The sequence below is a fragment of the Lagenorhynchus albirostris genome, chromosome 18, assembly GCF_949774975.1.
Source record: "Lagenorhynchus albirostris chromosome 18, mLagAlb1.1, whole genome shotgun sequence".
Taxonomy (NCBI): domain Eukaryota; kingdom Metazoa; phylum Chordata; class Mammalia; order Artiodactyla; family Delphinidae; genus Lagenorhynchus; species Lagenorhynchus albirostris.
In genome coordinates, this window is record NC_083112.1 from 23653535 (window position 1) to 23677097 (window position 23563).

Consider the following 23563-nt stretch of genomic DNA (forward strand, 5'->3'; position numbering starts at 1 on the left):
TGTCACATGGCTAGAAGTGGCACTAACGATACAAGGTAATGAGATATAGGATGTTACGGATATTGTGAAGATCTGATATAGAGGCTCCTGACCTGGTGTCTTAGTCTGCTCAGGCTGCCATAACAAAATACCATAGGTTGGGTGTGGGTGTGAAACAACAGAGATTTATTTGCTCACAGTTCTGGAAGCTGGAAAGTCCAAGATCAAGCTTTGGCAGGGCTCAGTTTCTGATAAGGGCTTTCTTTTCTGGCTTGTAGGTGGCTACCTTCTTCTTGTGTCCTCACATAGGAGAAAGAGAGCAAGCTTTCCAATACTCTTCTTTTAAGGGCACTAATCCCATCCTGAGGGCCCCCTCCTCATAACCTCATCTAAACCTAATTACCTCCCAAAGGCTCCAGCTCCAGATACTATCACATTGGAGGTTAGGGCTTCAACACATGAATTTTTGGGGAACATAATTCAGCCATAGCACCAGGTTTTAGAAGTTTTCCAGGTCAAGGATTACAGACCCCTCTCCAGATGAGAAATAATGTTTAACAGCTATGAATAAGACTATTTAAAAAATATCTATCTTTGTTAGATCCCAAAAGAATTATAATGGGTTACTGTGTGGATTAGCTTTTTAAGGCCTTTAAGCTTTGGTTTTTTCATCTATAATTTGGGAGGAGAGTTGTATACTTACATATCTACAGCATTTCTATATGTTAACAGTATATATTTCCATATATGAATATATATGTGAATGGTAAGGTGTGCATGTATGTGTGTGGGGTAGTCAGCGATCTTTTTTGGTATTTTCATATGTGAAGTACTTTTTTTTAAAATAAATTTATTTATTCATTTATTTACTTTTGGCTGTGTTGGGTCTTTGTTGCTACACCCAAGCTTTTTCTAGTTGTGGTGAGTAGGGGCTATGCTTTGTTGTGGTGTGCGGGCTTCTCATTGCGGTGGCTTCTCTTGTTGCAGAGCATGGGCTCTAGGTGTACAGGCTTCAGTAGTTGTGGCACGTGGGCTCAGTAGTTGTGGTTTGCGGGCTCTAGAGAGCAGGCTCAGTAGTTGTGGTGCAACGGCTTAGTTGCTCCACTGCATGTGGGATCTTCCCGGACCAGGGCTTGAACCCATGTCCCCAGCATTGGCAGGTGGATTCCTAACCCCTGTGCCACCAGGGAAGTCCTCATATGTGCAGCACTTTTAAAAGTGCTTTTTAAAGCACTTGGTAAAGTAAATATGTTTTATCTCACCTGATCATCACAAGTGAGGTGTTATTTTTATTGTCATTTTTACATGTGTAGAAATCTAAGCTAAGAGATCAAGTTTCTTTCCTTTTCAAGGTCTTGCATGCAGTTGGTACGTGGCCAAGCCAAGGTAAGGTACAAGCTGCAGACTTCTGATTCTGGGTCAGCACTTTTCGTCTGCCCCATGGCTGCCTGGTGCTGGAGTACATTTTGCCTGACACCTGGGCTCTGAAAAAGATATTTATTCTCTCATATGCTCAGCTGACATTTCATTTTGCTTCCTTGCCATCCATGACTACACCACAGTGTTCAGCGTTTCAGTACATTTTTGAAGTATTGATTTTCAGCTGGCCCCCATCTCAAAGACCCTACCACACACCCATTTCTATTTGCCTCACTTGAGCTCACCATATATTGTTACTAAGAGTTCCCAGTTTACTCTTGCTCAGTTTACATGCAGACTTGCAGAGTTTTACCACAGCTCCAGTACTAGAAAAATAGCCGAGTTTCAGAAATGGGAGCAGGTTTTGCTGATTTTTAAGGTTAAAATAATCCTCTTTATACATGTAGAAATATATGCATTTGAATCGTTTCATAAAATCTATATATTGGGTAATATAATACCTTTTTTAAGTGAAATATTTCTTCTTTATTTGCCCTTACCTACTTTCCTGACCCATGTCAGCCTCCACCCCCAGCTAGTCCATGTGTATAATCTAGCATGTGCCCTTCTAAATAATTCTCAGTGCTCAGCTTGTAAAGTCACATGTAAAGTCACATGTTTATATATGTGTGTGTTTTACAAAAACAGATCATTGTTCTACAAAAATGGGTTCATATTATTATTCTTACATGCACTTTACATCTTCTTGCTTTTTTCTTTCAACATGAGATCATGGAAAATGCTCCAGGTCAACTGTCAGAACTCTAGTTATTCTTTCAGTATTTTAAAATTCAAACTGGAAAATTAAAGACATATACAAAGATAGAGAAAATAATATGTTGAATCCCCATTGCCCATCAGCTGGCTTCAACAACTATTGGCGTTTTGTTAATCTTATTTCATCTATTCTGCCTGACTTAGTTTTTTTTTCATTTATTTTTTGCTGGAATATTTTTTTAAGCAAACCTAGACTTTGTTATTTTTATGCAGTAAACACTTCAGTATTTTTCACTAACAGAGATGTTTAAAAAAACATAACCATATACCATTATCAGTTAAAATTTATAATGGTTCTTTAAAATCATCTATTATCCAGTTCATGTTCAAATCCCCCCAATTGCCTCAAAAATGTCCTCTTTCAATAGTTGGTTTGCTTGAGGATTTGAATGCCAAACATTGCATTTTCCTGATAAGTCTTATGAATTGCTTTTAAATTTATGACAGTTTTCCCTTCCCCTCCCCCTTTAATGCCCCAATTATTGAAGAAACCAGGTTATTTTCTTTGTAGAACTTCCCACCTTCTAGATTTGGCTTATTGTATCCTTATGGTGTCAATAACACATTCGTCTACCACGTTTTTCCTTTACATACTTACTTGAATATAGAGGATTGACTAGATTCAGGTTCAGTTCTTTATTTTTTTATTAATTTATTTTTATTTTTGGCTCTTTTGGGTCTGTTGCTGCGCGCAGGCTTTCTCTAGTTGCAGTGAGCAGGGGCTACTCTTTGTTGCGGTGCAGGGGCTTCTCATTGTGGTTGCTTCTCTTGTTGCAGAGCACAGGCTCTAGGCGTGCAGGCTTCAGTAGTTGTGGCACATGGGTTCAGTAGTTGTGGCTCGTGGGCTCTAGAGCGCAGACTCAGTAGTTGTGGCGCACAGGCTTAGTTGCTCTGCAGCATGTGGGGTCTTCCTGGACCAGGGCTCGAACCCGTGTTTCGTGCATCGGCAGGCGGATTCTTAACCACTGCACCACCAGGGAAGTCCAAGTTCAGTTCTTTTAGCAACAACACTTAATAGCTGGTGCTGTGTGCTTCCTCTTGCATCAGCGTTGGGAAGAATAGAACATTGGCTGGCCTGCTTTAAGTGACATTGAAATACATCAGTGGGTTCAAGTGTGGTTAGCTTCCTCTCCCGTATAAACTTCCTCATTAACCTTTCCTAATGGTTTTAGCATTCAGAATTGAACATTAGTTACATCCATTATTTCACTCAGAGTTGAAAAATGATTTTCTAAATCTATTAATATTTTTCTGCATTTATTCTCTGGAATTATTCTATGAAGACCTCTCCCTTGTCAATCGTTGGTAGTCCCAAAGAGCAATTGTATAGGAAGGGCAGAATAAAGGCTTGATCCTTTCCTTTTATTTGTCAATTTTATGAAAAATGAGTTGGTGCTTTAACAACCCCCAGTGATAGCCAGTTACATTTTTGGACTTGCAGATTTTCATATCTATATGTTTTATTTGAAGCTATTATTTTATTTGATGTCCAAATGGTTCCATTATTTTATTTGATGTCCAAATGGTTCCATCCAGCCCTCAGATTTTCCATGCTTTCTGCTTTCTTTCCATCTGCTTTCACCAGATCTAGGCTGAGTCATTTCTCCAAGGAGGAATGTTCCCTTTTAGTGGAAAATAATATTTAGAGACCACAATCTTGGTTCTAGAAGTAAATTTATTATCTTTTTAATGGGTCTGTGATACTCTGTGACATACCGTGATATATTTAACCATTCTCTATTGCTGGCATTCACCTTTACCCCAGTTTTGTTAGATTCTGCCATTCAACTGCAAAGCCATATAGAAGATACAAGAAAACTGTTTAAGAAACTTGCTATGGTCCTTGTATCATTAACAGAAGTTGAAAAATTGAAAACCAATGCTAGGAGAGTTGAAATTCTTAATAGAAATCTGGTAACCAAGCAGTTCTTGGGCATTATGTGAGGACTAAAGGAAAATAACACTTCTTCAGGTAGATAAAGAATTTCTTCTCTACTTCCTGGAGCTGATCTTTAACAAGATGAGAAGCTGATACTCTTTTCTCCTTTCCTCTCTTGGAGAAGAATTTTCCTTCCTTCCCTCAGGGATCTTAGTGGAAACATATTTTCTGTTTGCTTTTTCTAACTGTGCTTCTGGCAAAGGGATGCACACTAGCTCTCCAAGCCACGAAGCAGCTTGGACCCCTCATCAGCCCCATACAACTTTGGATGGAGGTGCAGCTGTGTGCCATATTGGCAGTACATTTTATTCTTGCAGAGGGCATTATAGCTTTTTTGATTCTATGTTTTATTTCTTTGCCAATCATCAGATGGTGTGCAGTGGAGGAAACAAAATTTATTGAGAGCTTTAGGCTCTGTGACTAGGAATAACCATTCAGCTGGTTACAGAGTTCCCCAGATGCACCATGGTATATAACCCTGACTTTCTAGTTCATCGTAAAATCACAACACTATACTAACTCTGCCAACTGGCCTTCTTTTCAGTATCTACATAAAAAAGAAAGGTATTGGTAACACTCTTCTGATAATAAAGCTTTTGATAATACTGATTGACTTTACAAAAAAACTTTTATGGTACTATAATATACATTACAGAAAATTACACATAAAGTACAGCTTCTTCAAACTGAACACACTCATATAATCAGCATTTGGATCAATAAATAGTTCATTATAAGCACCCCCAAAGCCTTGTTATGTTCCTTTCAGTATCTCCCCTTCTACTTCCAAGGACAGCTATCATCCTGATCCCTAAAAGCATAGATTACTTTTTGCTGGCATTGTACTTATGTAAATAGAATAGTATAGTATATACTCTTTTGCATCTGGCTTATTTCTCTAAACATTTGTAAGATTCAACCATATGAGTATGTGTAATTGTAGATCGTTCATTTTAACTGTCATATGGGATTCTGTTGTGTGTCTCTACTACAATTCATGTATCCATCTTCTGTTTATGAGCATTTGGGTAGTTTCCAACTTGGGGCTATTAAGATAGTGTTGCTGTCAGCATTCTAGTATGTGCCTTTGCTGAACATACATGTGCATTTCTGTTGGATCTACACCTAGAAGGGAAAGTTATGGTCACAGTGTATGCAGTATGTTCTGCTTTATTAGATAATGCCAAATAGTTTTCCAAAGTGGTTGAACCAAATCAAACACCCATCAGCAGTGTGTGAGACCTCACTGAGACTTGGTATTTTCCATCATTTTCATTTATATGTATATATTTTTTTCCTTTTTTAAATTTTATTTTTTATTGAATGGAAGATTCTTTAAATTCTACAGTGCTTTACAATTTTCAAAGGTTTCTCACACATGATTTCATATGATCCCATAATAACCCCCTTTTTTTCCCCTACTCCTACTGTAACCACTGGTTTATTCTCTATATCTGTGAGTCTGCTTCTTTTTTGTTTCGTTCACTAGTTTTTTGTATTTTTTAGATTCCACCCATAAGTGGTATCACACAGTATTTGTCTTTCCCTCTCTGACTTATTTCACTTAGCATAGTGCCCTCCATGTCTATTCATGTTGCTGCAAATGGCAAAATTTCATTCTTTTTATGGCTGAATAATATTCCATTGTATATATGTATATATATATATATATCATATATATATATATATATATATGCCACATCTTCTTTATCCATTGATCTGTTGATGGACACTTAGGTTGCTTCCATACCATGGCAATTGCAAATAATGCTGCTATGAACATTGGGGTGCATGTATGTTTTCAAATTAGTGTTTTTATTTTTTTCAGGTATATACCCAGGAGTGGGATTGTTGGGTCATATGGTAGCTCTATTTTTAGTTTTTTGAGAAACCTTAATTTATATATATATATATATATATATATATATATATATATATGTATGTATATACTTTTGAGTGGAGAGAAGATTCCCAGAGTAGAGAAGACTTTCTAATACCAACCTCCCGGTTCTGTCTGAAGTGTAGCAATAGTTATGGAGTAGTCTAGGCTGGGTCTCTGACAACACCATAATTTATCTCATTGATGATGAAGGATGGGCCAGATGGATACAAACAGCTTTTGAATACCATCAAGGAGAAGAAGCCTATGAATTTACTGACTTTAGAGAGCAGTCAACTGTTGCCTTCTGATGTTTATTATTATATAAATTTTATGACAAAAATAAAGATGGTAAAAAAAAATCACAATTCCATAACTGTAACACAATAATAATACTTGAGTTCACTCATCCACAAACATATCTGAATTATATATGGTTGTAATCATAATCTAGACATAATTTCATATGATGTGTTTTTGAACTGAACGTTGTATCTAAAGACTCTCTCATGTTGTTTCAGTATCTCTTTATTATAAATTTAGATTGCTTCCAAAGTTTTACTATTCTAGGGAGGTCTGTAGAAAATATCTTCATCAGCTTACCTTTCCTTTTTTTAAAAAAAATTCTTGAGGCTAAATTCTTAAGAGTGGGATTACTGAATAGAAAATTATCTTCTTTTTGGCTCTGGATTTATCATACATCTTGTTTCCAAATGGCTCTCCATAATTTATGCAAGTGGAATCCAGTCTTCTTGGAAACCAAAATAGCTTAGTTTTACTTATAGCAACACACACTTTGTTAGGTTCATGAACAAATAAAATGTACAACATATTGTAAAAGTAAATTCCTTGCATATGGAAGATTTAAAAGTTCTTTCTTTATTTGTAATATCCAAATCTGGGAACAATCCAAATTTCCACTAGTAGATCAATAGATATCTAAATTGTGGTACATCCATACAATGGAATACTGTTTAGCAATTAAAAGGAAGGAATCATTGTTACATGTGGCAACATGGATGAATTACAAAATAATTATGCTCAGTGAAAGAAGCCAGACCAAAAAAGAGTGCATATTGTCTGATTCCATTGTACTATCTTTAAAAAATGGAAACTAATCATAGTGACAGAAAGCAGATCAGTGATTGCCTGGGGACACTGAGGTGGGGGTGGAGAGGGGCAAGAAGGACAGATTACAAAGGAGCATGGAAAATTTGGGGGTTGATGGATATGTTTACAGTAAGTCCCCTACATATGAATGAGTTTGTTCCAAGAGCATGTTCATAAGTCCAATTTGTTCATAAGTCCAACAAAGTTAGCCTAGGTACCCAGCTAACACAATCGGCTATATACTGCTGCTTTTATGCTTGCTTCTGGACATCCTGGGCTTGAAATAAAGATACTGCACTACTGTACTCTATACAGTACTGTACAGTAAAGTACACAAAAGCACAGCCACTTGTAGAGGAAGCACACATATGACAGTGTCCTCCAGATTTGTGAACTAATTTTTATGTGGTTGGACATGCTAACCCACGTTCGCATCTTTGAAAGTTTGCAACTTGAAGGTTTGTATGTAGGGCACTTACTGTACATGATTGTGATGATAGTTTCCTGAACATACAGTCGGTCCACCATATCTGCAGGTTCTGTATCAGCAGATTCAACCAACAGAGGATCAAAAATGTTGGGAAAAAGAAAAAAATTCCAGAAACTACCAAACACCAAAACTAGAATTTGTGATGCTTTAGCACCTATTTACATAGCATTTACATTGTATTTACAATTATTTATATAGCATTTACATTGTATTAGGTATTATAAGTAATCTAGAGATGATTTAAAGTATACGAGAGGGGAGACCTCAAGATGGTGGAGGAGTAAGATGTAGAGATCACCTTCTTCCCCACACATACATCAGAAATACATCTACGTGTGGAACAACTCCTACAGAACACCTACTGAATGCTGGCAGAAGACCTCAGACTTCCCAAAAGGCAAGACATTCCCCACATACCTGGGTAAGGAAAAAGAGAAAAGGAAAAACAGAGACAAAAGAGTAGGGATGGGACCTGCACCTCTGGGAGGGAGCTGTGAAGCAGGAAAAGTTTCCACACACTCGGAAGCCCATTCGCTGGTGGAGACGGGGGGTGGGTGGTGGGAAACTTCGGAGCCACGGAGGAGAGTGCAGCAACATGGGTGCAGAGGGCAAAGCGGAGAGATTCCCACACAGAGGATAAGTGCCGACCAGTACTAACCAGCCTGAGAGGCTTGTCTGCTCACCCACCGGAGTGGGTGGGGGCTGGGAGCCGAGGCTCAGGCTTCGGAGATCAGATCCCAGGGAGAGGACTGGGGTTGGATGTGTGAACACAACCTGAAGGGGGCTAGTGCACCACAGCTAGCCGGGAGGGAGTTGGGGGAAAAGTCTGGACCTGCCAAAGAGGCAAGAGACCATTGTTTCGGGGTGCGCGAAGAGAGGGATTCAGAGCACTGCCTAAGGGAGCTCCAGAGACAGGCATGAGCTGCGGCTAAAAGCGCGGACCCCAGAGACGGGCATGAGACGCTAAGGCTGCTGCTGTAGCCACCAAGAAGCCTGTGTGCAACCACAGGTCGCTCTCCACACCTCCCCTCCTGGGACCCTGTGCAGCCCGCCACTGCCAGGGTCCCGTGTTCCAGGGACAACTTCCCTGGGAGAATACGAGGTGCGCCTCAGGCTGTTGCAACGTCATGCTGGCCTCTGCCGCCGCAGGCTCGCCCTGCATTCCGTAACCCTCCCTTCGCCCGGCCTGAGTGAGCCAGAGCCCCCTAATCAGCTGCTACTTTAACCCCGTCCTGTCTGGATGGGGAACAGGTGCCCTCAGGCGACCTACACACAGAGGCAGGGCCAAATCCAAAGCTGAACCCCAGGAGCTGTCTGAACAAAGAAGAGAAAGGGAAATTTCTCCCAGCAGCCTCAGGACCAGTGGATTAAGTCTCCACAATCAACTTGATGTACCCTGCATCTCTGGAATACCTGAATAGAAAATGAATCATCCCAAAATTGAGGTGGTGGACTTTGGGAGGAACTGTAGACTTGGGGTTTGCTTTCTGCATCTCATTTGTTTCTGGTTTTATGTTTACCTTAGTTTAGTATTTAGCGTTTATTATCATTGGTAGATCTATTTATTGATTTGGTTGCTGTCTTCCTTTTTCTTTAATATATACATATATATATGTTTTTCCTTTTTCTCTTTTTGTGAGTGTGTATGTGTATGCTTCTTTGTGTGATTTTGTCTGTATAGCTTTGCTTTTCCATTTGTCCTAGGGTTCTGTCTGTCCATTTTTTTTGTTCGTTTGTTTTTAGTATAGTTTTAAGAGCTTGTTATAATTGGTGGATTTGTTTTTTGGTTTTATTGCTCTCTTCTTTTTTTTTCTTTTTTTAGTTACTTTAAATTTTTTAAATTTTTAAAAATTAAAAAAATTTTATTTTAATAACTTTCCTTCCTTCCTTCCTTCCATCCTTCCTTCCTTCCTTCCTTCTTTCCTTCTCTCCTCCCTCCCTCCCTCCCTTCCTTCTTTTCTTTTCTTTCTTTCTCCCTATTCTTCTGAGCTGGGTGGCTGACAGGGTCTTTGTGCTCTGACTAGGTGTCAGGCCTGTGCCTCTGAGGTGGGAGAGCTGAATTCAGGACATTGGTACACCAGAGACCTCCCAGCTCTATGTAATATCAAACGGCAGAGATCTCCAACTCAACGCTAAGACCCAGGTCCACTCAATGACCAGCAAGCTACAGTACTGAACACCCTATGCCAAACAACTAGCAAGACAGGAACACAACCCCACCCATTAGCAGAGAGGCTGCCTAATATCAAAATAAGGTCACAGACACCCCAAACCACACCACTGGACGTGGTCCTGCCCACCAGAAAGACAAGATTGAGCCTCATCCACTAGAACACAGGCACCAGTCCCCTCCACCAGGAAGCCTACACAATCCACTGAACCAACCATAGCCACTGGGGGCATACACCCAAAACAAAGGAAACTATGAACCTGCAGCCTGTGAAAAGGAGACCCCAAACACAGTAAGTTAAGCAAAATGAGAAGACAGAGAAACACACAGCAAATGAAGGAGCAAGGTAAAAACCCACCAGACAAAACAAATGAAGAGGGAATAGGCAGTCTACCTGAAAAAGAATTCAGAGTAATGATAGTAAAGATATCCAAAATCTTGGAAATAGAATGGAGAAAATATAAGAAACTTTTAACAGTGACCTAGAAGAACTAAAGAGCAAACAAACAATGATGAACAACACAATAAATGAAATTAAAAATTCTCTAGAAGGATTCAATAGAATAACTGAAGCAGAAGAACAGGTAAGTGACCGGGAAGATAAAATAGTGGAAATAACTACCGCAGAGCAGAAAAGAATTGAGGACAGTCGCAGAGACCTCTGGGACAACATTAAACACACCAACCTTCGAATTATAGGGGTCCCAGAAGAAGAGAAAAGAAAGGGACTGAGAAAATACTTGAAGAGAGTATAGTTGAAAACATCCCTAATATGGGAAAGGAAACAGTCAATCAAGTCCAGGAAGCACAGAGAGTCCCATACAGAATAAATCCAAGGAGAAACACACCAAGACACATACTAAAAAAACTATCAAAAATTAAATACAAAGAAAGAATATTAAAAGCAGCAAGGGAAAAACAACAAATAATATACAATGGAATCCCTATAAGGTTAACAGCTGATCTTCCAGCAGAAACTCTGCAACCCAGAAGGGACTGGCAGAACATATGTAAAGTGATGAAAGGGAAGAACCAACAACCAATATTACCCAGCAAGGATCTCATTCGGATTTGATGGAGAAATTAAAACCTTTACAGACAAGCAAAAGCTAAGAGAATTCAGCACCACCAAACCAGCTTTACAACACATGCTAAAGGAACTTCTCTAGGCAGGAAACACAAGAGAAGGAAAAGACCTACAATAACACACCCAAAACAATTTAAAAAAATGGTACTAGGAACATACATATCGATAACTACCTTAAATGTAAATGGATTAACCACTCCAGCCAAAAGACATAGACTGGCTGAATGGATACAAAAACAGGACCCATATATATGCTGTCTACAAGAGGCCCACTTCAGACCTAGGGACCCATACAGACTGAAAGTGAGGGGATGGAAAAAGATATTCTATGCAAATGGAAATCAGAAGAAAGCTGGAATAGCAATTCTCATACCAGAGAAAATAGACTTTAAAATAAAGACTATTACAAGAGCCAAAGAAAGACACTACATAATGATCAAGGAATCAATCCAAGAAGAAGATATAACAATTGTAAATATTTAGGCAGCCAACATAGGAGCACCTCAATACATAATGCAAATGATAGCAGCCATAGAAAGGGAAATTGACAGTAACACAATCATAGTAGGGGACTTTTAACACCCCACTTTCACCAATGGACAGATCATCCAAAATGAAAATAAATAAGGAAACACAAGCTTTAAATGATACATTAAACAAGATGGACTTGATTGATATTTATAGGACATTCCATCCAAAAACAAGAGAATACACTTTCTTCTCAAGTGCTCATGGAACATTCTCCAGGATAGATCATATCTTGGGTCACAGATCAAGCCTTGGTAAATCTAAGAAAATTGAAATCGTATCAAGTATCTTTTCCGACCACAATGCCATGAGACTAGATATCAATTACCGGAAAAAATCTGTAAAAAATACAAACACATGGAGGCTAAACAATACATTAGTAAGTAACCAAGAGATCACTGAATAAATCAAAGAGGAAATCAAGAAATAACTAGAAACAAATGACAATGAAAACTCGATGACCCAAAACCCATGGGATGCAGCAAAAGTAGCTCTAAGAGGGAAGTTTATAGCAACACAGTCCTACCTCAAGAAACAAGAAACATCTCAAATAAACAGCCTAAACTTACACCTAAAGCAATTAGAGAAGAACAAAAAAAACCCGAAGTTAGCAGAAGGAAAGAACATAAAGATCAGATCAGAAATAAATGAAAAAGAAATGAAGGAAACAATAGCAAAGATCAATAAAACTGAAAGCTGGTTCTCTGAGAAGATAAAAAAAAATTGATAAACCATTAGCCAGACTCATCAAGAAAAAAAGGGAGAAGGCTCAAATCAACAAAATTAGTAATGAAAAAGGAGAAGTAACAACTGACACTCCAGAAATACAAAGGCTTATGAGAGATTACAACAAACAACTGTATGCCAATAAAATGGACAACCTGGAAGAAATGGACAAATTCTTAGAAAAGCACAGCCATCTCAGACTGAACCAGGAAGAAATAGAAAATATAAAGAGACCAATCACAAGCACTGAAATTGAGACTGTGATGAAAAATCTTCCATCAAACAGAAGCGCAGGACTAGATGGCTTCACAGGCAAATTCTTTCCAACATTTAGAGAAGAGCTAAAACCTATCCTTCTCAAACTCTTCCAAAATGTAGCAGAGGGTGGAACTCTCCCAAACTCGTTCTACGAGGCCACCATCACCCTGATACCAAAACCAGACAAAGATGTCACAAAGAAAGAAAACTACAGGCCAATATCACTGCTGAACATAGATGCAAAAATCCTCAACCAAATACTAGCAAACAGAATCCAACAGCACATTAAAAGGATCATTCACCATGATCAAGTGGGGTTCATCCCAGGAATGCAAGGATTTTTCAATATACGCAAATCAATCAATGTGATAAACCATATTAACAAATTGAAGGTGAAAACCATATGATCATCTCAATAGATGCAGAAAAAGCTTTCGACAAAATTCAACACTGATTTATGATAAAAACCCTCCAGGAGGTAGGCATAGAGGGAACTTACTTCAACATAATAAAGGTCATATTTGACAAAGCCACAGCCAACATTGTTCTCAATGGTGAAAAACTGAAACCATTTCCTCTAACATCAGGAACAAGGCAAGGTTTTCCACTCTCACCGCTATTATTCAACATAGTTTTGGAAGTTTTAGGCACCATAATCAGAGAAGAAAAAGAAATAAAAGCAATCCAAATCGGAAAAGAAGAAGTAAATCTGTCACTGTTTGCAGATGACATGATACTATACATAGAGAATCCTAAATATGCTACCAGAATATTAGAGCTAATCAATGAATTTGGTAAAGTAGCAAGATACAAAATTAATGCACAGAAATCTCTTGCATTCCTATATACTAATGACGAAATATCTGAAAGAGAAATGAAGGAAACACTCCCATTTACCACTGCAACAAAAAAGAATGAAATACCTAGGGATCAACCAACCTAAGGAGACAAAAGACCTGTATGCAGAAAACTATAAAACACTGATGAAAGAAATTAAAGATGATTCAAACAGATGGAGAGATATACCATGTTCTTGGATTGGAAGAATCAACATTGTGAAAATGACTATACTACCCAAAGCAATCTACAGATTCAATGCAATCCCTATCAAACTACCACTGGCATTTTTCACAGAAGTAGAACAAAAAATTTCCCAATTTGTATGTAAACACAAAAGACCCCGAATAGCCAAAGCAATGTTGAGAAAGAAAGTTGGAGCTGGAGGAATCAGGCTCCCTGACTTCAGACTATGCTACAAAGCTACGGTAATCAAGTCAGTGTGGTACTGGCACAAAAACAGGTATATAGATCAACGGAACAGGATAGGATGCCCAGAGATAAACCCATGCACTTATGGTCACCTTATTTTTGATAAAGGAAGCAAGAACATACAATGGAGAAAAGACAGCCTCTTCAATAAGTAGTGCTGGGAAAACTGGACAGCTACATGTAAAAGAATGAAATTAGAACACTTCCTAACACCATACACAAAAATAAACTCCAAATGGATTAAAGACCTAAATGTGAGGCCAGACACTATAAAACTCTTAGAGGAAAATGTAGGCAAAACACTCTATGACCTAAATCACAGCAAGATCCTTCTTGACCCTCCTCCTAGAGAAATGGAAATAAAAACAAAAATAAACAAATGGGACCTAATGAAACTTAAAATCTTTCTTTTTGCACAGCAAAGGAAACCATAAACAAGACAAAAAGACAACCCTCAGAATGGGAGAAAATATTTGCAACTGAAGCAACTGACCAATGACTAATCTCCAAAATTTACAAGAATCTCATGCAGCTCAATATCAAAAAAACAACCGAATCCAGAAATGGGCAGAAGACCTCAATAGACATTTCTCCAAAGAAGATACACAGATTGCCAACAAACACATGAAAGGATGCTCAACGTCACTAATCATTAGAGAAATGCAAATCAAAATTACAATGAGATATCACCCCACACCAGTCAGAATGGCCATCATCAAAAAAATTTACAAACAAATGCTGGAGAGGGTGTGGAGAAAAGGGAAGCCTCTTGCACTGTTGGTGGGAATGTAAATTGATACAGCCACTATGGAGAACCGTATGGAGGTTCCTTAAAAAACTAAAAATAGAACTACCGTACGACCCAGCAATCCCACTACTGGGCATATACCCTGAGAAAACCGTAATTCAAAAAGAGTCATGTAGCACAGTGTTCATTTCAGGTCTATTTACAATAGCCAGCATGTGGAAGCAACCTAAGTGTCCATCAACAGACGAATGGATAAAGAAGATGTGGCACATATATACAATGGAACATTACTCAGCCATAAAAAGAAACGAAATTGAGTTATTTCTAGTGATGTGGATGGGCCTAGAGTCTGTCATACAGAGTGAAGTAAGTCAGAAAGAGAAAAAGGAATACTGTATGCTAACACATATATATGGAATCAAAAAAAAAAAAAGGGTTCTGAAGAACCTAGGGGCAGGGCAGGAATAAAGATGCAGACATAGAGAATGGACTTGAGGACATGGGTAGTGGGAAGCTTAAGCTGGGACAAAGTGAGAGTGGCATGGACTATACACTACCAGATGCACAATAGATAGATAGTGGGAAGCAGCGCATAGCACAGGGAGATCAGCTCCGTGTTTTGTGACCACCTAGAGGGGTGGGGTAGGGAGGATGGGAGGGAGATTCAAGAGGGAGGAGATATGGGGATATATGTATATGTTTAGCTGATTTACTTTGTTATAAAGCAGAAACTAATATACCATTGTAAAGCGATTATACTCCAATAAAGATGTTTAAAAATAAGAAATTAAAACAGAAAAATTTAAAACATTGATTCATTTAAAAATAAGTTAATTACGTTTTAACATAAATTTTTGTTAATGAAAACTAAGTAAACTTTCCAAAACAAAGAAAAATAAATGAAGTATTCTAGAGAATGTGCTTAGGTTATATACGAATACTACACCATTTTATATAAGGGAATGGAGCATCTTCGGAGTTTGGTATCCACAGAGGTCCTGGAACCAATCTCCTGCAGATACAGAGGGACAACTGAATGCATATGTCCAAACGTATCAAGTTGTACAGTGTAAATACATGCACTTTACTCCGTATTAATTTTACCTCAATCAAGCTCTCTCAAAAAATAAAATTTATTGCTCAATATTTCCAACTCTTTGAAGATCACATGCAAATGAGGAACATGAGTTGTTGTTAATTCATTATTATTAGGTAGTAATAATGGGTTTAAGGGACACAATATTGTACTTCCCCCTAAAATATATTCAAGTCCTAACCCCCACTACCTAGGAATGTGATCTTATTTGGAAAGAGGGACTTTGCAAGCACAATCAAGTTAGGATGAGGTCATAGTGGATCAGGGTGGGCCTCGAATCTAATGCTTGGTATCCCCTAAGAGGAGAGGATGCATGGACAGACACACAGAGAGAATAATGCCATGTGTAGATAGAGGCAGAGACTGGAGTGATGTAGCTGTTCTGATCCCAGTAACACCAAGGATTGTTGACAGCTACTAGAAGCTGGGAAGAGGCAAGGAAGGATTCTTCTCTAGAACTTTCAGAGGGTACATGGCCCTGCTGACACCTTGATTTCAGACTTCTAGCCTGTAGAACTGTGGGAGAATACATTTTTGTTGTTTTGAAATTATCAGAAGTTATAATTTGTTACATCAGCCCTTGGAAACTAATACATATAGCAACATGCTTTTATTAGCTAGTCTACTCTAATTTTAAACAGAGTTGATTATAATACCATAGGAAATATACATGATATCTGTATTATAGAACCAGATGTCTGATTATTTCATGTCTGATGAAACTTTATATTTTTTAAAGTGAATCCCCCTTTGGTCTGTCCTTGTTTCTCTCCTCTCTCCAGCAGCCACATGTGTTACCATCATGTCTTTATATTAATATGAACACAGTGATTATCAAAGAATTGTCTGTGGATGCTTGGTGATCCTTGAGACACTTCCAGGGAGTCTGTGAGGTCAAAACTGTTCTCAGTTTTGATTTTTTCACTGTGTTGACATTTGCAGTGATAGTACAAAAGCAATGGTAGATAAAACGGCTGACATCTTAGCACAAATCAAGATAGGACCACCAACTGCACTAGTAGACATTTTATTCTTCACCTGCATGTACTGGCAGAAAACAAAACAAAAAGAGTTTCACTTAGGAATCACCTTGATGAAGCAGCAGTATTATTAATTTTATTAAATCTTTATCCTTGGGTGTACATGTCTTTTTAACAGTCTGTGTGATGATATGGGGAGTACAAATAATGTCTTTCTGTTACATAGAAAAGTCCAAAAAAAAAAAAAAAGCACTTGTGTGGTTGAGTTTTGAACTGAACTAGCAGCTTTTTTTCATGAACACCATTTTTATTTGATAGACTCTGGTTCTTCAAATTATTCAGACTTGGGTACTTAGCAGACATTCCCCTCTGTGCCCAGAGATTTTCCTTTGGAGACAGCAATCTTAAGAGATTGTGTTTCCTTGACTGAGAATGATAGTTCCTGTAAAATCTTAAACACAGGTAAAGCTCAGGGAGTTACAGGGATTTGCTGAAGGACACATACCATAAAGTAGCAGACATGGGCTTAGAAATCAGGTCCCCTTACTTCCAGCCTGCTACTCTTCCCATTTCACTAAATGAGACAGGTGGTTTTTCATATTTCATTCATCCTCTCCTTGAGACAGAATTAATGCTGCAGGAGAAAGAAATGCCAGGTGGAAAAACTGACAAGTCAGGTATTACACAGGCACTTAATTTTTATTTTGTAATTTTCACAATCTGAGCAACCAAGTAGAATACATAAAGAAGACACTAAAATGTGGCCTAATAAAATTCATTTGACCAGAAATACGAGCTTCCATGTTTTTGTCTCCAGCTCAGGTTTTGTTTTTTTTTTCATTTTTAATGTCAACTGTTCTCTGAGTCCAGTGCTCACTTTGGCAAAAACTACATTTAGTTGCAAATTGAGACACGGTGCATAGCTGCTATGATTAAGGAATTCAGAATCTTATCCAGTATAAGGCCTTGAGGGAAGAAAGAAATGCTGATGGAAAAACATTTCAATGTTGCCCTGTCTAGATGAGTGCCTGAAATAAATATTAACTGTTATTTCTGAAAACTTTCCCTCTGTTTTATATACTTCATTTCCCCCACTTTTGAGTCTACAGTGTATTTCAGCAACATTATGGGTTTCTACTCATGATGAGTCTTCTCAGCGTGGGCTGGGTCAGTGTTTGTAGCTCAGCTGGCTGGTGCCAGAGTGGAGGGCACGTCTGACTTGATTCCACCCCAGGAACTGAAGGATTTTGAAGATTTTCCTCCTAATATTTGGCTTTACTTGATAATCCCAGAGCATGCTGGGAAATCTCAGCAAGAGGAAAAATTTAGTAACCACAGGGAGGCCTGCTTGCAGGGTTGTGGGTAAGTGTGAGAGCTTATGAGTATGACTGTTAATGATTTGTATGTTCTGCTTTTCACGAGATTTTCTCTCAACAAAAAGTGTGTAGGCTTGTGAGGACAGACAGCTTTTAGAAAACTTAGCCGTCCCCAGAAAGACAAATGCATGATTGAGTCATTTCCCAAGAGAGAAGCCACTAGTCAGCCAGGTATGTGGAGCCATGTGGTTCAGGATTTAGAATTTCAAAAGCAGGAGCTGGCAAAGGGTTGCATGGGATTTTAGCCTTACGTTTTCATCATCATTTTTCTTTCTTATTTTTGAGTACTGAAATTGCCCTTGGCGTATGAAGAATAAGAGACATGCTATCTACCTCTAGTCAACGTTGGAGAAAGTGTTCAGTTCAGAAATAGACTTTGTAGCCAAGAAGGTGATCAAATCTCAGAGGCTTGAAGAGTTTTTCTGTATGTGTGCAAACCAGTTTCTCATGTATCTTCTTTTCGATTCTGCTTTTCCCCTTTTTGTTGTTGTTTGTTTATATATAGTCACTAAGACTCTCTGTCTTGGAAATGTCTAACAATAGGCTAGATTTTTATTTGGTCTGGGTGCTCCAGATGTGAGCTGGCCCAGAGGAGGTGGTGGTGGAGATGGAGCCTTTGCACTGTGCTCTGGGAGTGGGCAGATTTCACTGATTGGGTTACAAGGCTCTGGAACATTCTGTACTTAGAACTAGCTTTTCCGAGCATGCAGAGGCATGTGACAGTTGTTGATCTTGACATAGAGGGAATCTAGCCAGAGGTGTCTGTGTACAGCATGTCCCAAAGTACAAGGAAGCTTGCTTGCCTCATGACCCTGTACCTATAGGGCTAACCTAACATGACAGCTAGGATGACTCTGGTCTTCTATATGCTGGAGACAACTTAACCTTCATTTAATTGAATACAGCTCACTTTATTAGGTTCCTACTAAGAAAAATGCATGAGATTTGAACGTAACTAATTCTTGTGACTTACTGCCCTCACTTTATTTATTTATTTATTTTTAAAAATTTATTTATTTATTTATGGCTGTGTTGGGTCTTCGTTGCTGCGTGCAGGCTTTCTCTAGTTATGGCGATCGGGGGCTACTCTTCGTTGCAGTGTGTGGGCTTCTCATTGCGGTGGCTTCTCTTGTTGTGGAGCACAGGCTCTAGGTGTGCGGGCTTCAGTAGTTGTAGCACACAGACTCTAGAGCACAGGCTCAGTAGTTGTGGCACATGGGCTTAGTTGCTCCATGGCATGTGGAATCTTCCCAGACCAGGGCTCGAACCTGTGTCCCCTGCATTGGCAGGTGGATTCTCAACAACTGCGCCACCAGAGAAGCCCTACCCTCACTTTAAATTGTAGGAAACAGAGGATTAGAGAGGATAAGTGGCTTATCCAAGTTCATACAACTGGTTCTTCTCACCACATGTCTTCATTGTGATAAGAGAGACAACTTCCCTTTCTGTGACAAAAATACAGTCTCCTGCTCTCATTAATGAGTCTATGATTTTTTTTAAGACTTTATTTTTCTAGATTGCTTTTAAATTCACAGAAAAATTGAGAAAAGGGTACAAAAGTTGCCCATATATTACCTGCCTCCCTGACCCCCACCCATTGTCAACATCCCTCTCCAGATCGGTGTATTTGTTAAAGTCAATAAACCTACATTGACACATCATTATCACTCAAAGTCCATAGTTGACAGTAGGGTTCACTCTTGGTGTTGTACATTCTATGGGTTTGGACAAATGTATAATAATATGTGTCCATTATTATGGTATCATATATAGCATTTTCACTGCCCTAAAAATCCTCTGTAATCTGCCTATTCATCTCTCCACACTGCCCTTCCTGCAACCCCTGACAATGACTGATCTTTTTACTGTCTCCATAGTTTTGCCTTTGTCAGAATGCCATATAGTTGGAATCAAATGGTATATAGCCTTTTCAGATTGGCTACATCCACTTAGTAATATGCATTTAAGACTCCTCCATGCCTTTTAATGGCTTGATAGCTCATTTCTGTTTAGCACCAAAAAATATTCTACTGTCTGGATGTACCACAGTTTATTTACCAGTTTACCTACTGAAGAATATCTTGGTTGCTTCCAAGTTTTGGCAACTATGAATAAAGCTGCTATAAAATCCTAACTGCATTCCTCAAATTTTGCTATGTAGTGTTTTTATTATTGTTCTAAATTTTTAGAATGATTTCTCCATTCATCCATGAATTATTTAGAAGCATATTTTTAACTTTCTAAATACATGGGCTTTAAAAAAATCTTTCTATCATTGATTTCTAATTTAATATTATTAGATTAAATTAGAATTTAATGCAGAGAATGCAGATTATGATAGGATTCTTCAGAATTTATTGAGATTTTCCTTATATGGTCAGTTTTTATAGATAGTCCATGCATACTTCAATAGAATGTTTATTCTCTATGTTCCGTAAATATGTATTAATATAGGGATTATTTGTTCTTCAAATATTCTATTACTCTTTCTTTGCTTTCTTGATCTCTAAATTGCTGAGAGTTGTGTTAAAATCTTTTACTATGATGGTTGATATGTCAGTTTCTCCTTTTCACTCTGTAACTTTTCGTTGTGCATATTTGAAGGTATTTTATTGTGTGCATACAGGTTTAGAATTTTTATATCTTTCTGGAAAATTAACTTTTATTAATACGTAAAAGCCCTCTTTATTAACAATGATTTTTACCATTTAAGCTTATTTTTTGTCTGATATTATTTTAATTATACCATATTTCTTTTGGTTAGTACATACTTAATATGTAATTTTTCTATACTTTTAATCCTTTGTGTTTTTTTTGCTTTAGATGTTCCTTTTGTAAATTTTGTTTTTTGATGTGACTATTTAAAAAAAATATGGTTTGACATTCTTTGTCTTAGTTGGACAGTTGAGTCTATTTACATATATTTGGATCTTCTTCTTCCACCTTCTTTTTAAATTTTGTTTGACCAGACTTCTTTTGTGCAGTAAGTAGGTTGAGCTTTCCCCGCTAAGGTAACGAAATTATCAAGGTGTTTATTGAACACAGTTTAATACACATACACAGATACATACCCCTCTAAGAAGCAGGTTATTTTTACCTTCATTTTACATCCAAGGAAACTGAGGCAGAATGGTTAATTACCTGTCTCTAGGTCACAAAGCATTTGTGTGGCAAAGATTAGATTTGAACTAAGATCTTCTGGAATTGGAGTCCAAGTCTCTTATCTCTTCATGCTTCCATCTTGTCTTCAGGATAGAGTCATCTCCGGTGGAACTGAAGATAAGAAAGAAGATCAAAGGAAGAAGAGGACTTCAGGAAAAGCCAGTAAAGAGTGCTGAGGTCAGAACTTTTATTGTCTTTAAAAAAGGATTGATTAGAGTTTTGAAAGTAAACAACTTTTTGCTTTGTTCTTGTTTCTTTGATGGAATTTACTCATCAGAAAGTGATGATGTTTGCTACAATATAAGCAGCATTTAAACACATAGTCATTTTTTTTATTAGTCATGGTATTTCACCCATGATGAAATGAAAGTTTCATAAAACCATAATTTGGAACAGAAATGGATGGTGATTTTGTCAGTTTTCTTGATAAGTAGAGAGATATGAAGAATATTATTGAACAAGCCTGACAATGAGAAGACCTAAGCCCATGTTCATTTCAGTGATTCACAAAAGAGATCAAAGTAAAATTTCTCTCTGTTTAAAGTATTCTGTTTTATTGTTTAAAAATTCACTTGGCAAGAATTTCTTGAGAATTTTTCTCAGGGTCACTGAAGCTAGTTTTGGTAATAAGTTTAGGATTGAAGGCAAACAGTGATTTGGTTGAATGAAAATTTGATCATTAATTGTCTAAAAGTATGGAGATTGTGTGATTAAGGGGTAGGGAGGCAACTGCAACTATTTTGGGGGCACTGAAGACTCTATAAATGTAAACAGTCTGATTTTGTTTATGGATTCTATGAAATTTCAAGGTAATCGTTTCTTCTGCCTTAGGTCACAGCAGCAGCTTTGTAGATCTAGTGCTATGTCCCCTTGTCTAAATTGTAACCCTTTTGTGGTGATGTGGAGCTTCTGATAAGAGCTCTAAGTAGCTTGAACATACAGTGAGAATCACATTGAAGCTGGCTTCAGAACCCTAGTTTTGTAGGTCTAGGTGACTAACATCTTTGATAAAGTAAGCTGAAAAGTCCATTTGCAAATGAAATATACTTATTTTAAAAGTAAAATACTTCTTAAGTGAGCAGAATCTGCAGTTCTAGATCTTTTTTAAAAAATTTATTATTTATTTAATTGAAGTCTAGTTGATTTACAATGTTGTGTTAGTTTCAGGTATACAACAAAATGATTCAGTTATACGTACATATATATCTATTTTTTCAGATTCTTTTCCCTTATAGGTTATTATAAAATATTGAGTATAGTTCCCTGTGCCATACAATAGGTCCTCATTGGTTATTTATTTTATATATAGTAGTGTGTATATTGCAGTTCTAGATCTTAAATGAAATTTGGGCATAAACAAAGGCTGAGTGTCACTTTGATTCACTGATAATCTGCGTTACCAAAACAGGATGCTGATTGTTGATGTTCCTTTTCTTCAATTGTAGGATCACCTCTACTTTGTATTAGTATGGGAAGAGTCTGTGAGATGTATCAATAGTTAAAAGATATTGCAGTAGGCTTTTAACTGTCTCCTCTCTTTTATTCTTGTTCTGTACAATTTTATACACATATTGGCATTGGAATAATTTTTTTAAGCCGGTTGAATCTTATGGATAAAGTGCTAGCTCTATAGCTTGGACTAAAAGCTATTCCCAGTCCAGTCCAATCCCAACCTGCATTCTGTTCTCAACTCCAATCCTCCGTCACCACCTCCACACACACACACACAGACACACACACACACACACACACACACACACACACACACACGGAGTTCTAACCACTTGGTATTTGTTCTTACTTTCTTTGCACATGCTATTCACACTGCTTAAAATGCTCTTGACTCTCTCCTCTACCTCTATAATCTCAAGACCCTGATTAAATATCACTTCCTCTTTGAAGCCATACAGAACCTACTTCCTATAGTTGTTTCTTTCTCTGTGCTTTCAAAGCACATTATAAATTCATCATTTTATGGAATTTACCAATCATATTCTAGTAAGCCATAAACTATAAGATGTTGCAATACAGTGAAAGCCGCAAAGAGTAGCTGCATAAAGATTAACCTTCCTCTTCTAGTTTACTACCATGCTTTTGTCATTTCCCACCTTGCTCCTAATTAGTTCTGGGGTGGAAAAAGAATAAAATTGCTGCTGGTGGGACTTAGACTTACGTAAGTAATGGAGAAGATAAAGAGGACTAGTAGTAAGAAATGACAGCAAGGAGACAGGGAGATTCTGTGACCCTAAGGTGGTCTATATGGGCCTGCTGTTCTCAAGTAGCCATCTGTATCTAGGGGATGCACAGAAAACAGGCGTATGTGAATCCAAGATTACCTGTATAAAAAGCATATTCTGCTTAAGTCTAAGAAAAACCAGGATTAGATTAAACACGTGAAAAAAAGAATAACCTTCTACAAGTGTTAACATTTCTGTAAAACTCATGTTAATCATATATCCTATTTTAATGTAACAGAAACATGAGTAAATGTTTATGCTGAAGTAATGTAAAAAATAGTTCAGTTTTTACTTAAAATTTGGAAAAGCGTAATAATCTGCTAACCACAGTTT